The 16,262-nt window shown below is 41.6% G+C and overlaps 1 long non-coding RNA gene across 1 annotated transcript in view; it reads right to left on the minus strand.

Moving 5' to 3' along the window:
• The window catches only part of LOC132540840 (uncharacterized), a 25,050-nt gene continuing 8,788 nt past the window's right edge, over positions 1–16,262 (minus strand). Inside the window, exons 2-3 of the long non-coding RNA XR_009551966.1 lie at positions 5,693–5,933; positions 1–97 (exon numbers count right to left, since the gene is read on the minus strand). This is a non-coding gene — a long non-coding RNA (uncharacterized LOC132540840). The remainder of the gene's footprint in view (positions 98–5,692; positions 5,934–16,262) is intronic.

The following is a 16,262-nucleotide window of genomic DNA, read 5'->3' on the forward strand; positions in this document are numbered from 1 at the left end:
GAGAAATTTTCTGGAAGAGCTGGTACGCAGGTCGAGTCTCAAGGGATGAACAGAATTCAGGCAGGAAGATGGCGCGGAGTAGGGCGACTTCCCCAGGCTGAGAGTGCAACATGAACAAAGGCATCATGCTACTGGCTTGTCAGTGTGCGGGGGGTGGGGGGGGGAGTACTTCTAATAATCACAGAAGATTACTAAAATTTTCTAGGAGTCAGAATTGTTGGGTAGTAAGCCAGCTCCCCCTGGCTTCTGCTTAACCAAGCACCGGTATGCCTGTATAGGGATTGGTTTGATCCCACTCAAAGCTGCGGTCTATTTAGATAAATCACTTTTACATTTACATAAAGCACCACCTTCCCTCCAGGGCATTGGTGGTTCAAGTGGTAGAATTCTCACCTGCTCCGCCCCCTCTCCTTGTCGCACCTTTTGCCCTTCTTCCTTAGCCAGTCAACAGCGTCAGGTTGAGCCTGATGTAAAGTTTCGAGACCTCCTTTGAATCTGGAGAGGTGGCAGTCGTTGACTATGTGGGTCATAGTCTGTCTGTAGCCGCAGGGGCAGTTCGGGTCATCTCTGTCACACCCTGATCTTCCACCAGTCACTTTTCGCTCCACCCTCTCTATGTCACATCCTGTTTCCACCCTACTTGGAGAGTATAAATACAGCTGCTGTTCTGATTAAAGACACTTGGAAATTGCTTTCCGGCTCCGAGAGTTCCAGAGTGTATCTCCTGCGAAGTTAGTGCAGCACGAGTTCCTGATCCCTCTCCCACGCAGCAGCCTAGATCGGCTCCAGTTGAGTTCTCTCCAACCCAGAGAGCACTAGCTCGGGAAGAAGCACCCTCAGGCTATCCCGGCACTGAATGAGGTAGCCAGACTAGAGACTATATGTCACCAACCCATCCACTCTTCATACCTTCAACTAACATTGAGCACCTGCTACGTGGCCGTCATCAGGGCAGGTACTGGAAATACAGAAGTGAACCAAGTGGTGTCACCGTGCTAAAAATTCCTTGTTCTCCACCTCTTCATCACTAACCCTCTTTTCCCAGACATCTAGTTACCACTGATGTGCGTGTTAAGTACACGTAACAACATTTACCATTGGAATAATTTTAAAAGATTTTTTTAAACTTTATTTGATTTGATAGGACAGAGAAATTTAGAAGGAAGAGGGAGATAGAGAGGGAGAGAGAGATACCTGCAGCCCTACTTCACCACTCGTGAAGCTTTCTTCTTATAGGTGGGGACTCGGGGACTTGAACCCAGTTCCTTGCACACTGTAATGTGTGCACTTTAGCCAGGTGTTCCACACGGCCCCCACCATCGTAATCATTTTAAGTGTAAAATGCAATAGTGTTAAGTACATTCACAATGCTGAATAGCCATCTTCCTTCCTTCCTTCCTTCCTTTTTTCTATGACAGAGAAATTGAGAAGGGGAGGAGAGAGAGAGAGAGAGAGAGAGAGAGAGAGATTGTACAGTTTCCTCTTGAAGGTAGGGACTGGGGGGGCTTGGACCCAGATTCTTACCTATTGTCACTTGTGTGCTCATGTGGTCCCACTAACCATCTATTTCCCAAACATTTTCACTGACCCAGAGACTCTGTACCTATTAATTAGAGACTCCTATTTCCTCCATCTGGCCTGGAATTTGGTGACTTCTATAGTACTTTCTGTTTCTATTAATTTCCCTATTACATCTTCTTTGAAAGAAATGTCTATTCAAACTCATTTTTCATTTTTGAACTGAGTTTCTGATTTATAATTGATGACTACTAATCTTTTTGGAAAAACAATTTTTAAAATTTTAAGTGTTTAGCAACAGGCTCTAAAAAGTAAGTACTTATGTTCTTTTTTTGCCTATGAGTGTTTCATAGTTTGTCGGCTGTAGATATCACAGAGCTGTAACCATATGGTATGCAGTCTACTCTCAAACTGGCTCCTTTCACTTAGCAATATGTATTTCCTCCATGTCAGAAATGACCTGATAATTTGGTTCTGTCTTTCTTTTCCCAAAGCACTGCTCAGCCCTGGCTTATGGTGATGTGGGGTATTGAACCTGGGACTTTCAGTGCCGCAGGCATAAAAGATTTTTGCATCACTATTATGTTATCTCCTCACCCCTACTTGTTTATCCTTTTTTTTTTTTGAAAAGTCATGAGTGTTTTTTTAAAAAAATTTTAAGTTATTTTTTTATTTTTGAGAGAGATGCAGAGAGAGAGACACACACACAGAGACAAACACACAGAGAAGCTCTGGCTTATGGTGGTGCAGGGGATTGAACCTGGGACTTAGGAGTCTCAGGCATGAGAGTCTGTTTGCATAACCATTATGTTGTCTCCCCCACCCCCCTTTTATTTTGCCTCCAGGGTTATCACTGGGGCTCAATGTCAGCACTATAAATCCACTGCTCCTGGTGCCCATTTTTTCATTTAATTGGCCAGGACAGAGAGAAGTTGAGAGAGGAGGGGGAGAGAGAGAGAGGGAGAGGGAGAGGGAGAGGGAGAGAGAGCGCCACCTGCAGGCCTGCTTCACTGCCTGTAAAACGCCCCCCCCCCCCCCATATGCCGGGGACTAGAACTGGGATTCTTGCACGGGCCCTTGCATTTTGTACTATGTGCACTTAACCTGGTGCACTAACACCTGACAACCACCCCCACCATGCCTGTTTCTCTTTAATGCTGAATTATATTCCATTGTATAGATTTACCATAGTAAAAAAAATTACCATAGTTTGATTATCCATTTATCTACTAAAGTACGTATCGATTGGTTCTAAGTGTTGTCAGTTATGAATGAACTGTCCTGTGCAGGTTTTTTATGTGTATGCAAGTTTTCAATTAGTTTAGGTAAGTATCAAGAGTCACGACTACTCGGTTGCATGATAAGAGTAAATTTAGCTTTGTAAGAAACTGTCAAACCGTCTTCCAAATGGTGGTTCCATTTTTACATTTCTACCAGCAATGAGTAAGAATTCCTGTCACTCCACATACTCACCAGCATTTGATGTTGTCAATATTGTTCTGAATTTTGGCTATTCTAAATGGGTATGTAGTAAATTATAGTTGCTTTTCTAGTTCTTTAATGACATGATATTGAACATCTTTTGATATGCCTACTTGCCACCTGTTTATGTCCTTTGGTGAGGTTTTCACATCTTTTGCCTATTTTAAGTTGGGTTCATTTTCTTTTCTTTTCTTTTTTAAAATTTTATTTATTCATGAGAAAGATAGGAGGAGAGAGAAAGAACCAGACATCACTACGATACATGTGCTGCCTGGGATTGAACTCGTGGCCTCACACTTGAGAGTCCAATGCTTTATCCACTACGTCACCTCCCGGACCACAGTTGGGTTCATTTTCTTATTTTTGAGTTCTAAAAGTTCTATATATTTTTTGGATACTAGTCCATTATCAGGTATTTTGAAAACATTTTGTCCAAGTGTAATTTATCTTTATGCTCTTTTCAGAGACTTTTGGAGAGCAGAAGTTTACAGTTTTTAAGAAGTATAACTTAGCACTTTTTTCATTGATTGTGCTTTTGGTAATATACACAAATGTCATCACCAAATCCAAGCTCATAATATTTTCTCATAAAATCACTATTAAAAAACGTTTGGGGGGGCTGGGTGGCAGTGCACCTGGTTGACTGCACACATTACAGTGCTCAAGGACCTGGGTTCGAGCCTCTGGTCCCCACCTGCAAGGGGGAAGCCTCACAAGTGGTGAAAGAGGGCTGCAGGTGTCTCTCTGTCTCCCTCTCTGTCTCCCCCTCCCCTCTTAATTTCTGGCTGTCTCTATACAATAAACAAAGGTTAAAAAATAAGATTTCTTTAAAAAATGTTTGTTTTGGGTGGGGGTAGATAGCATAATGGTTATGCAAAAAGTCTCTCATGCCTGAGGCCCAGAGTCCCAAGTTCAAACCCCCAACCCACACACACACCATCATAAAACAGAGCTGGTCAGTGATCTGGTTAAAAAAATTTTTTTTTTCATCTTTCCATTAACCTGTAGCTCCTAGTTTTCCTACACTGCAAACTAATTATTGAGTTTTAATGCGGCATTCTGTGACTCAGAAAGCATAGCTTTAGCTTTGGGATTCTGTTTTCCTGTCTACTAGTCAAACTGGAATAGAACCACATAGCTCCTTTTCTGTCATAAACATCTAGAATGTTCCCCCCACCAATTCTTTTAATAATTCATGTTACTAGCTGGAGCCTTCAGCTAGAGGCCGAGTGTATGTATGTAAACTTTGCCCCTAGGTTACCACCTAGGAGACTATTAAAGTGAGAGACGGGGCCTATAGTCCCCAGACACTGTCCACATGCCTCATGAGTTCCAGCTGTGCTCTGTGGAGAGGTAGGACAACAAATTTCCAATGAGAGAAACAGGCACACCACAAGAGGGAGAATGCAAAGAGATACACAGCCCTTCAAATCTGTGGACTTTTCTCATGATTAATTATAATTTTCAAAGGCACACTGTTTTCCTCAGAAAACTTTTATGGTATGTTTTTCAATTTTTTTGACAATGAAATATTGTCATATTTGACCCTGTACATACAGTTATAAACATGTGTTCATAGAGCTGTAACTGAAGCCAAAGTTTTATGAGACAGTCCTTTCTTAACATAGTTGCTTCCTTCCTTCCTTCTTTCCTTCCTCCCTCCCTACCTCCTTTCTTTCCTTCCTTCCTTCCTTCCTTCCTTCCTTCCTTCCTTCCTTCCTTCCTTCCTTCCTTGCTTCCTTTGCAACTAGGGTCTAGCACATATGCAATTTCACCACTCCAGGCCACTTGATTCATTCAGACAGGCAGAGGGGTGGCAAGACACTACAGCACCCAAGTTTCACCCATTGCCAGAGCACCTCCCATATGATGCCTGGGCTTAAATCCGAGTCAGGTGCATGGCAGTGCTGGCACCCTATCTGCTGTCTCCCCAGCCTTGCTCACTGACATTTGCTACCCTCTTATATCAATGTTGACAGAGACTCTCTAAAATCATCTAATGACTACCCAATGGCTCTGGAACTGTAATTTGAAAAATTACAAGCTTTTTCCTTTGCTGGAGTGATAAAAACATTATCAAGCTCATCTTAGTAGTCTGTGTGGTTGGAAGGTCTACAAGAGGTGGACAATTTCTTCTTCAAAGAAAACTCTATAGAGGCTGGTTCTTGGACCTGTGGACATATGTAAGAGAATGCTTACTGAAGAATTGTTCCTAGTGACTGAAGCGGCACCAACCTCAACAGGAATACAAATTCTAGAGCAGTGACTCATAAACGGTGAGCTGGCTGCACTGTGGGCAGGTAGACTATGTATATGGAAACTCTGGGAAGAGGGTGAGAAATGAATGCATTGAAAAAGTCATAGTCACAATACATGCGTATATATTAAAGATTGATTTATTCCTCCCTCTGGCATATGTGATGCTAGGGGGTTGAACTCAGTACCTAGTGTTTGCGAGCTCAATGCTTTGTCCACTACACTACCTCCTGGGCCACTGCCAATATTTTATTTAGAAAACAAATAATGAAAATTATTACCTTTTTTGGTTACAGATTATGAAACAAACTATGAGACTATAAAGCAGAGTCTTGGTTCTTGGGGTTATACAGAAAGTACCAACCAAGTGGTCTGGGAAAGCCTCCTCCCGGAAGTTATATCAGAAGTTTTAGGGAGGGACTGGGAGAGAGCTCACCTGGTGGGATGCTATGCATTCGACTCTGGGTCCAAACCCTGACACCACTTGGGGGAGTACCATGGATGACACTGGGGAAGTTCCATGGATGGTGGATTGTGTCTCTTCTTATCTCTCCTTCTCCCTAGATCTTTCTTCCTCTCTCAGAAAAAAAAATGACTTGCATCTCAGAGGCTGCTCAGCAATAATCATACACGTGTAAGGATCTGGGTTCACTACTTCATGAAGAGTGTATGTTCACCTAAAAAAAAAATGAACACTTCAGCATGTATAAGGTCCTGGTATGAGACCCCCACATCATTTAGCAGTATTATGCAAAGGGGAAGTTCATGAGTGTTGAAACAGTACTGTGGTGTGTCTCTTTCTCTCTCTGCCTCTCACCATTTATCTGGAAAAAGAAAAAAAATGTGCCTGTGGGGAATGGTAGAATCACATCTAAAAAGTAATGAATACACATTCTTTTCAAGTACAAATGGAATATTTACAAGGATTGACCATACGCTAGGCCACAAAGACAGTCTAAACAGATATGTAAATATTAAAATTATAAAATGCATCCTCTTGGATCATGAAAGCATGAAACTAGAAATCAACCAAAAAAGGAAAAAAAATTTCCCCAAAGCCTGGAGACTAAACAATATGCTGCTGAACAATAAATGTGTCATTGAAGAGATCAAAAAAGAAATTAAGAATTATCTTGATACCAATGCAAATGAAGAAACCAGTTACCAGACCCTATGGGACGCAGCAAAAGCAGTGCTGAGAGGGAAGTTCATAGCAATACAGGCCCACATTAATAAACAGGAGAAATCACTAGTAAACCCTCTAACAACCCACCTAATTCAACTAGCAGTGAAGCAACAAAAAGAACCAACAGTCAGCAGAAGACAGGAAACAGTCAAAATTAGAGTAGAAATCAATGAAATAGAAAACAAGAAGATGATTAGGAAGCTTAATGAAACCAAGAGTTGGTTCTTTGAAAGGATAAATAAAATAGATAAGCCACTAGCTACACTCACCAAGTGAAAAAGAGCGAATACTATGGTAAAATTGCTCAAAAATGAAAGAGGAAATATTACAACAGATGAGGTTGAGATTCAAAAGATTATGCTGTTGAGTGAAATAAGTCAGAAACAGAAGGATGAATATGGGATGATCTCACTCTCAGGCAGAAGTTGAAAAACAAGATCAGAAAAGAAAACACAAGTAGAACCTGAAATGGAATTGGCGTATTGCACCAAAGTAAAAGATTCTGGGGTGGGTGGGTGTTGTTTTCGCCGGGCTGGCTTCACGGGCAGGTAACAGACGACCAGGGACTCATGGTCGAGCTGTACGCAGTATCTCTTTATTCATGCAGGACGCAGTGCAATCTATACTAAGCTAAGCTAAACTAAACTAAAACGAACAATGTTGTCACTTTCCAAGTAGGGTGTGAACAGGATGTGACATAGAGAGGGTGGAGAGAAAAGTGACTGGTGAAAATCAGTGTGACAAGGAGAGGGGGCGGAGCAAAAACATATCATGAACCAGTGGGGATTGAACCAATGCCCTGCAGTGGTTATGTAAATAGAATACAGTAGTTATGTAAATAGAATACAGTGTTACACAGGGGGTATTAAACTAATGAAACAGAAGGGGTTTTTAGAAGCATACCAACAGGTGGGTGGGGAGAATACAGGTCCATGAAGGATGATAAATGACATAGTGGGGGTTGTATTGTTAAATGGGAAACTGGGGAATGTTATGCATGTACAAACTATTGTATTTACTGTTGAATGTAAAACATTAATTTCCCAATAAAGAAATAAATTAATAAAAAAAGATTATGCAAGAATATTATGGACACCTGTATGGAACCAAATTTGACAACTTAGAAGAAATGGACACATTCCTAGAGTCATACCAACCTTGACATAAGAGGAAGTAGATAAACTTAACAGGGCAATCACTACTAAAGAAATTGAAACAGTAATCAAAAGCCTACAAAAGAACAAAAGCCCAAGTCCTGGTGGCTATACTAATGAATTTTACAAAACATTAAAAGAAGAACTAACACCCATCTTCCTCAAACTCTTCCAGAAAATAGAAGAAGAGGGAACACTCCTAAATACATTCTATGAGGCTAACATCACCCTAATCCCCAAAGCAGGAAAGGACTCCACAAAAAAGAAAACTATAGACCTATATCCCTGATGAATATTGATGCAAAGATTGTCAACAAGATCTTGGCTAACAGAATACAACAATATATTAAGAGAATAATCCAACAAGATCAAGTGGGACTCATCCCTGGGAAACAGGGATGGTTTAATATCCATGTCAATAAACGTAATTCACTATGTCAACAAAAGGAATGATAAAAATCACATGATTCTATCAATCAATGCAGAAAAAGCATTTGACAAGGTACAACACCCATTTATGATAAAGGACCTCGAGAAACTGGCAGTGGAAGGAAAGTTCCTTAACATAATAAAGGTAAACCCATAGCTAACGTCACAGTCTATGGGGAAAAATTGAAAGCTTTTCCCCTAAAATCAGGAACTAGACAAGGGTGTCCACTCTTAGCATTTTTATTTAACATAGTCCTAGAAATCCTTGTCATAACAATCAGATAAGAAAAAGATATCAAAGGAATACAAATTGGAAAGGATGGCATTAAAACTTCATTATTTGCAGATGATATGTTTATATACCTAGAAAACCCCAGAAACTCTGCCAGGAAACTACTGGAAATCATCAATAACTTCAGTAAAGTAGCAGGCTACAAAATCAATACCCATAAATTTGTGGCATTTCTTTATGCAAAAGATAGGTCAGAAGAAATGAAGTGGAAGGAAGCAATGCCATTCACAATTGAAGCAATGAAGATCAAATATGTAGGAATAAATCTAACAAAGGATGTAAAGGATCTTTTTAAGGAAAACTATAAGACACCGTTAAAAGAAATAGAGGATGCACAAAGAAATGGAGGAACATCCCATGTTCATGGATTGGGAGAATAAATATCATCAAAATAGCAATTTTTCCAAAAGAAATCTATAGATTCAATGCAATCCTTATTAAAATCCCAATGATACATTTCAAGGAAATTGAATAGATTATTCAAAACTTTGTGTGGTGCTCTAAAAAAACCACAAATAGCAAAAATACTCCTAAGGAAAAAGAAGAAAAAGGGAGGCATCACAATACTCAACTTTAGGTTATACTACAAAGCAGTAGTAATCAAAACAGTGTGGTACTGGAACAAAAATGGTCATATGGACCAATGGAATAGGGTAGAGAGCCCAGAACTCAATCCATATATATACAGATACCTTATATATAACAAAGGGGCCAAATCTGCCCACTGGGGAAAAGAAAGTCTCTAACAAATGGTGTTGGCAGAACTAGAAAGCCACATGTAGAAAAATGAAACTAGACCACCAATTAACCCTACACCAAAATTAACTCAAGATGGATCAAAGATCTGGATAACAGACCTGAAAGTATAAAATACATAGGAGAATATATCGGTGAAACATTTCATGACATTAACACTAAAGACATATTTGGAGACTTCACCCCATGGGCAAAGGAAACAAAAGCAAGATTGAACAAATGGGACTATATCAAATTAAAAAGTTTCCATACACTAAAAGAAAACTTCATAAAGATAAACAGGAAACCCAGCAAACGGGAGAACATATTCACACATCATACTTCAGACAGACACTTGATACCAAACATCTATATAGAACTCATTCGGCTCAACAAAAAGAAAAAGAACAACCCAATAAAAAAGTGAGCAGAGGACAAGCATAGACAGTTCTCCAAAGAAGAGATAGGAATGGCCCACAGACATATACAGAAATGCTCTAATTCACTAATCACCAGAGAAATACAAATTAAAACCACACTGAGATACCACCTCACACACCTCACACCTCATCTGTAAGGATGGCCTTCATCAACAAAAGAGAAGATAAATGTTGGAAAGGATGTGGAGAGAAAGGAATTCTAATACATTGCTGGTGGGAATGCACAATGGTACAACCATTATGGAGAACAGTATGGAGAATCCTTAAGCAAATACAGATGGAAATACCTTATGACCCAGCAATCCCACTCCTAGGCACTTATCCAAAAAGAATATCACTAATTCGAAGGGATATATGCACCTCCATGTTCATAGCTGCATTATCTACAATAGCAAACCTTCTGCATCCCACAATGACCTTGGGTCCATACTCCCAGAGGGTTAAAGAATAGGAAAGCTATCAGGGGAGGGGATGAGATACAAAGTTCTGGTATTGGAATTGTGTGGAGTTATACCAATGTGTCCTGGAACTCCACTTCCCCATAGCCCTTCCCCACTAGGGAAAGAGAGAGACAGGCTGGGACTATGGATCAACCTGTCAACACCCATGTTCAGCGGAGAAGCAATTACAGAAGCCAGACCTTCAGCCTTCTGCATCCCACAATGACCTTGGGTCCATACTCCTAGAAGGTTAAAGAATAGGAAAGCCATCAGGGGAGGGGATGGGATATGGAGATCTGGTGGTGGGAATTGTGTGGAGTTATACCTCTCTTATCCTGTGGTTTAGTCAGTGTTTCCTTTTATAAATAAAAAATTTAAAAAAAAAAGAAATCCCTTTTCTATGATTCCTTACCACCATACCAACCCTGTCAACTTTAACCAAATTGCTATGGGTGCTCCCATACTTTTTAAAAATTATTATTTAGAAAAAGGAAACATTGACTAAACCATAGGATAAGAGGGGTACAACTCCACACAATTCCCACCACCAGAACTCCGTATCCCATCCCTCCCTTGATAGTTTTCTTATTCTTTAACCCTCTGGGAGTATGGACCCAAGGTCATTGTGGGATGCAGAAGGTTGAAGGTCTGGCTTCTGTAATTGCTTTCCTGCTGAAAATGGGTGTTGACAGGTAGATCCATACTCCCAGTCTGCCTGAGAGAGAGGATACTTTTAAAAGGGCATGAAGCTGTCCAAACATATGATTTTAAGAAAAGAAAAATTAATCTTAAAGGAGCTTTGAGACATCTGACTGGTTCGTGTCAAGGCTTCTTGAAACATTTCCTTGTGACTGAAGTGCAGGGGTGCCGGTCTAGCTTCGCGGGCGGGAGACAGACGACCAGGGACTCATGGCTGAGCTGGGAAGCAGTATCTCGTTTATTAATCAGATACATCGCCTTTTATGCATCTCTTCACTGGAAGTGACAAGGGAAAGGAAATGACTAGGAGAGGGGGTGGAGCAAAAAAAGAGCTTGAACAGAACATAGAAAGCTTCCATCTAACCAGTGGGGATTAAACCAATACCCTGCTGGCAGGGCGGGACCCAGGTAAAACAGTGATTATGTAAATAGACCACAGTCTCAAGCAATGTAACAGAAGGGGTCTTAGAAGCAGAATTTAGAAGCATACCAACACATGGGCAACTGGAAAAAACAATCGGTTCTTCTGGGGAAGCCTTTGTTGTGCTTCTTTGTACACTGGCATTTTACCTTGGTCCCTGGGAAGCTCAGCTCATTGTCATGCAAGCGAGGTGGACTCCCAGTGCAGAGGACTTGCTCAGGGTCCCTCCCTGCGAGCAAGGGACCCAGGCCTGGCCCTTTAAGGATCCACAGCAAGCACCCAGAAACACAGTTCTTAATGCCTCCCCAGGAAGGAAATGTACATATTATTCTGGTCTACTTTAGGGATATATATATATGGTGGCGGGTAAAAAAAAAAATCTAAATGACTGCCCCCCATGAGCAGTCAGTCAGTCCCTCACCATTTTCTCACTCCTGTGATCAGGAGGTAAGGGGCTAGTTGTTTTTCTTCTTTTGCAATTCAGTTGATGATCATGCCACAGACGAATGCAAATCAACCTGAGATCATAAACTGACCACGACTACAAATGACAAGAAGTTTGGGAGGAGGGCGCAGTAGCAGCTCCAGGCTCGCACTGGGGAGAAAAATAAAAAAAGACTTTTATGCCTGAGGTCCAAGGTCCAGTCTCCAATACCTCCATTAGCCAAAACTGAGAAGTGCTCTAGTAAAAAACTAAAATAACAACAAGAAGCAAACAAAACAGGGGTCAGGGTTGGCGCATCCAGTACAACGCACATATCACCATGTGCAGGGTTCAAGTCCCTGCTTCCCATCTGCAGGGGTGGGGGAACTTCACAAGTCATAGAGCAGCTTTACATCTGTCTCTCTCTTTTTCTCATTCTCCCCCACCTCTGTCTATTATTTCTCTCTGTCCCTATATGAGAAAGGAAGAAGGAAGTAAATGGCCACTGAAAGTGGTGGGTTTGTTGTGCAAACACCTGGCCCCAGCAATAACCATAGTGGCCAAATAAGTAAATAAATAAAATAATTCAATTAAAAGTGAGTGTTCTTGGTCCAGCAAAAGAGTTCACCTGTCTAGTGTGCTGCTCTGCTATCCCTGAGGCCCAGGTGCGAGACTGGTCCCCACTGCACCGGGGGAGGCATTGATGCTATGATACCTTTCCCTCCCCCCTTTCTTTCTGTCTTTCTCTTTCTCTTTGAAAATGTCAGCTGGAGCGGTGAAGCCCTGGTACTGACACACAAAACTAATGTCCTCAAATATCTGACATATCAATCTATGGAGTGATTGAGAAGTTAATAAAATCAGATCTAATTTCCAGAGGAACAAGTGTTTGTAGCTATTGAAAGATAAAAACAAATGCTTGGGAAGTCCTAGATTTTACAAAAAGGCACAAAGGGAAAATAAAGGTCTACAGAAAGGAAAAGAACACATAAAAACTGTCTTGGCCCACAGATGACATACTGTCTATGTAGGAAATCTGAAATAAATGGCAAAATTCGTGAACTAATGAGTGGTTACAGCAAGGCTGAGGGATATATGATTAATACACAAACACTTCTCTTTGAACTTTTGCTTCCTTAGATGCCAATAGCGAGCAAATGGAATGTGAAATTACAAACACAGGCCCATCACCCACAGGTGGGACTTGAGAAACACGATCTTAGCCAAAAGGTCAAGCAGGATGAGACTTAAGAAACAAAGAAGGTGGGGTGGTCGGGTTGGGCAGACAGCACAAGGGTCCCACAAAAGACTTTTCATGAGGCTCTGAGGTCCCACATTCACTCTCCACAAGCCAGAGCTGAGCAGGGCTTTGGCATCTCTCCGTATCTTTTTCTGTCTGCCTCTATCTTGTATTTCTCTCATTAAAATAAAATATGTTTTTTTAAAGAAGCAAAAAGGGTAGTACAGGGTAGAACTTTAACTATGATCTACTTCGACAGATCTGAGGACTCCAAATGGGAGAGGCTGGAAGGGGCTGGTAGGGCACTGGGGACCCAGTATCCTGCGATGGAGGAAGGTGACAAGTTAATGGAAACAACAGTTTGTGTGCTGACAGCTATCCTGGGGAGATATGAAGCTGTATCCCTGTGACCAGAGTTATAAATCAATGTTTCAGTGAAGTGACCTAAAAAAAAAAGCTCCACATTCCCAGAGGCAAAGAGACAACTCATCCAGCAGTGTGTACACACTGCTGTGTATGAGACTCTGGTTCAAGTCCTGGCAACACCTGAAAGTGCCATGGATGGAGCAGAAGAGTTTCATGGATGGTAAAGCAGTGCCGTCGTCTCTCTCTGTCTCTCTTACTTCTCTGTCTGTCTCTCTGCTGTCTCTCTCTTCCTTTAAAAAAATAAAGCAAAGAAAATTTGGTCAAAGAGAATATTCAGTAATATTGCATATGTGCAGAGTCCCAGAGTTCATTCTTCAGTCAGATATATATATATGTGGAGAGAGAGCAAGAAAAGGCCCCAAAACTGAAAGACCGATTCAAAGAAGAACAAAGTCAGAGAGTCAAAACACAAGGCAAAAAGCTGTAATTTGGCCACCTGAAGAAAACGAAAGCAGACAACAGCCTAATCTTTCCTTAATACTGTTACAGCCTAGCAGAGTCCACATATAAAGGTAGAAAATTTCAGGCTGGTTAACAGCTGACTCCTAGAAGCATACACCTCAATGATTATCCGAGAACCTTGGAGAAAGTCACATCCTGAAGATAAAAAGTAGAAATTATGCAGATCAAGTATCTGGAAAAAAAAAGTCCCGAGACACATAGCAATACCCTGAGCTCAGCAAACAACTGGAGGCTATCAACCCTGATGAGACTCGAAGCATAACCAAAACAAGCGTCTCTTTACCCCTCAGTGAAACCCCTGCTCTTTGAGAAAAGCCAAACCCTAAGTGGTCTGCCAGGGACTGACAATCTCCAGGGTCTGTTTTGGTTTAGGAATCCAGTATTTCACCACAGTGTTTTTGGAGACTATTCCTAGCCAGTCTTGTCAGTTATTTTTAGTTGCATCCCTGTAGATCCAATGTCCCTCATTTTACCCCCTGTTTATCTAGTGTTTCATTCGAGAAAGGAAAATGTGGTCACCCTAAATTAACTGAGTTATGTAGGGGTTTGCAGAGACTGAAAGGACTCAGCTGAAGAGAATGAGGTATTGAGGACATCCTACAATTGAAAAATATTGGTATAGTCACAGCAAAACAACTTCAGACTTATAAGCTCTGCCTTTCTGTTCTAAATCAATTACAGGCTTCTTTGCAGGACTATTCCCTAAATCCTTCTTCTCCTCAAACTTCTAGTTCCACTTCTCTTTCCTCCTCTCAGACACAAACTGTTTCTGTCCTGCCTGAAGCCCAAATGCTCTCCATTTCTCTGCTGGGCCTGTAGCTACCTTACAGATTTGCCCATGCCTGGCTATCCGTGGCTTTAGCAAAGAAAGGGGTGGGGGAGGCATGGTACCACTTATAATTGGGGCGGGGGAGGCATGGTACCACTTATAATTTATGGAAATCCTTTCTCCTCTCCTTGCTCCTCCCCTTCCTCTAATGTTAAATCTGATTCCTTACTACTACCACCTTTTCCTGCTGTGCCAAGTGACTCACCCAACCCCCTTTTAAGTTAAGTTTCAATAGACTTAGACCTAATAAGCCTGGGATCTCAGTAGAAGGACCTAAAGAAGGCATCATAAATTCTCTAACTGATCAGACTTAGACCTAATAAGCTTGGCAATCTAGTAGAAAGTCCCAAAGAAGGAAGACCCCATAAACCTAGTAGCGGTTTGATAGTAACGGTCATTTGTTATTGACATTCAATGCTTTCACAACCGAGAGAAACTCCTAAGCTTGTCAGATAAATAAATAATGACAAAAACTGGATAAGGGCAAGAGACTGGCTCATTTAATGACGGCCTTTTTGGTCAATACCAGACCACCCCCGAAATCTGGGGCCCTACTCAGGGAATCTTTGGATTCCTACACAGATATGATAGGTCTAGACCTCTAATAGACGCCTCTCCACCTGGTCACTTCCATCAGGAACGTCATTATACGCCCTCTTGTGGGCCTCTCTAGGACCTTACCTTCACTGTAAAGTAGCAATGGTAGGGACTGCCCCACTTTCTGAAGGAAGGCTATACCAGCCTACTCTGTCACTTGAAGAAGACAGGTTCTGAAATGAGTGCAGCCTAGAATGTTCCCAGCTGTGACCATAGACTGTGAACACAGACTGACAGGAACTTGGAGGTTACATAGGCTCCTGTGCTAAATGTGAATATATTGGTCCCTGATCGATGGGGTAAACTGTTAATTGTATTTACATACTTGCTTCAGGTTTGGGAGCTACTCTCTGCCCTAATCCAGCCTTCCAGCCCTATTCTCAATTCTGACACAGTTTTATCAGACAATATTTTTAGTCCACCTCCATGTTAGCTCTCAAGCTCCAACAAAAATTACTAAAGTCATGGGCTCTTAGGAACATACCGAAAATAGATTTCCACCCTAAGATCCCTATTCTCATCTATTCCTGCTTTTTGGCTCCTGTTTATTAAACATTTGTCTTGCTTTATACCTTACCACCTTTCAGCTACCAAGTTCCAAATGCTACTATGATTTCATCTTGACTCTCCTGAGCTGACGACCTCACCAGTGTATCCTATAACTCCCCATCTCTCTGGAGACCTGCCCCACTAGGGAAAGACAGAAACAGGCTGGGGATATGGATCAACCTTCCAATGCCCACGTCCAGCAGAGAAGCAGTTACAGAAACCGAACCTTCTACCTTTTGCACCCCAAAAAGAATTTTGGTTGATACCCCCCAGAGCGGGAGAAATGTAAGGGGAAGATGACCAGAGGGCTCTGAATTCCAAACTCCATCAGGATAGAGGAAAGAAAAAAAAAAAAAGGACATTAAGAAGTAGTAATAGAAAAAGAGAAAAAGAAGTAGTAGTAGGTGTTATAGTATAATCTGTCTTCCTTAGAAAGGATGAGAAGATAGGACCATAGGAAAAAAATGGGCAAATAACCTTCCAGACACCAAGTTACAGATGCTACCATGACTCCATCCCGACTTCTTTCACCAGTGTGTCCTGGATCCTCGCACCTCCACAGCTCTGGCCTACTAGGGAAAAATAGAAACAGACTGGGGGTGGGGGGTGGCACACCTGGCCAAGAGCATGCATTACAATGCACAAGGACCTAGGTTTAAGCCCTAGGTCCCCACCTTCAGGGG

This window comes from Erinaceus europaeus, chromosome 10, assembly GCF_950295315.1.
Source record: "Erinaceus europaeus chromosome 10, mEriEur2.1, whole genome shotgun sequence".
NCBI classification, from domain to species: Eukaryota; Metazoa; Chordata; class Mammalia; order Eulipotyphla; family Erinaceidae; genus Erinaceus; species Erinaceus europaeus.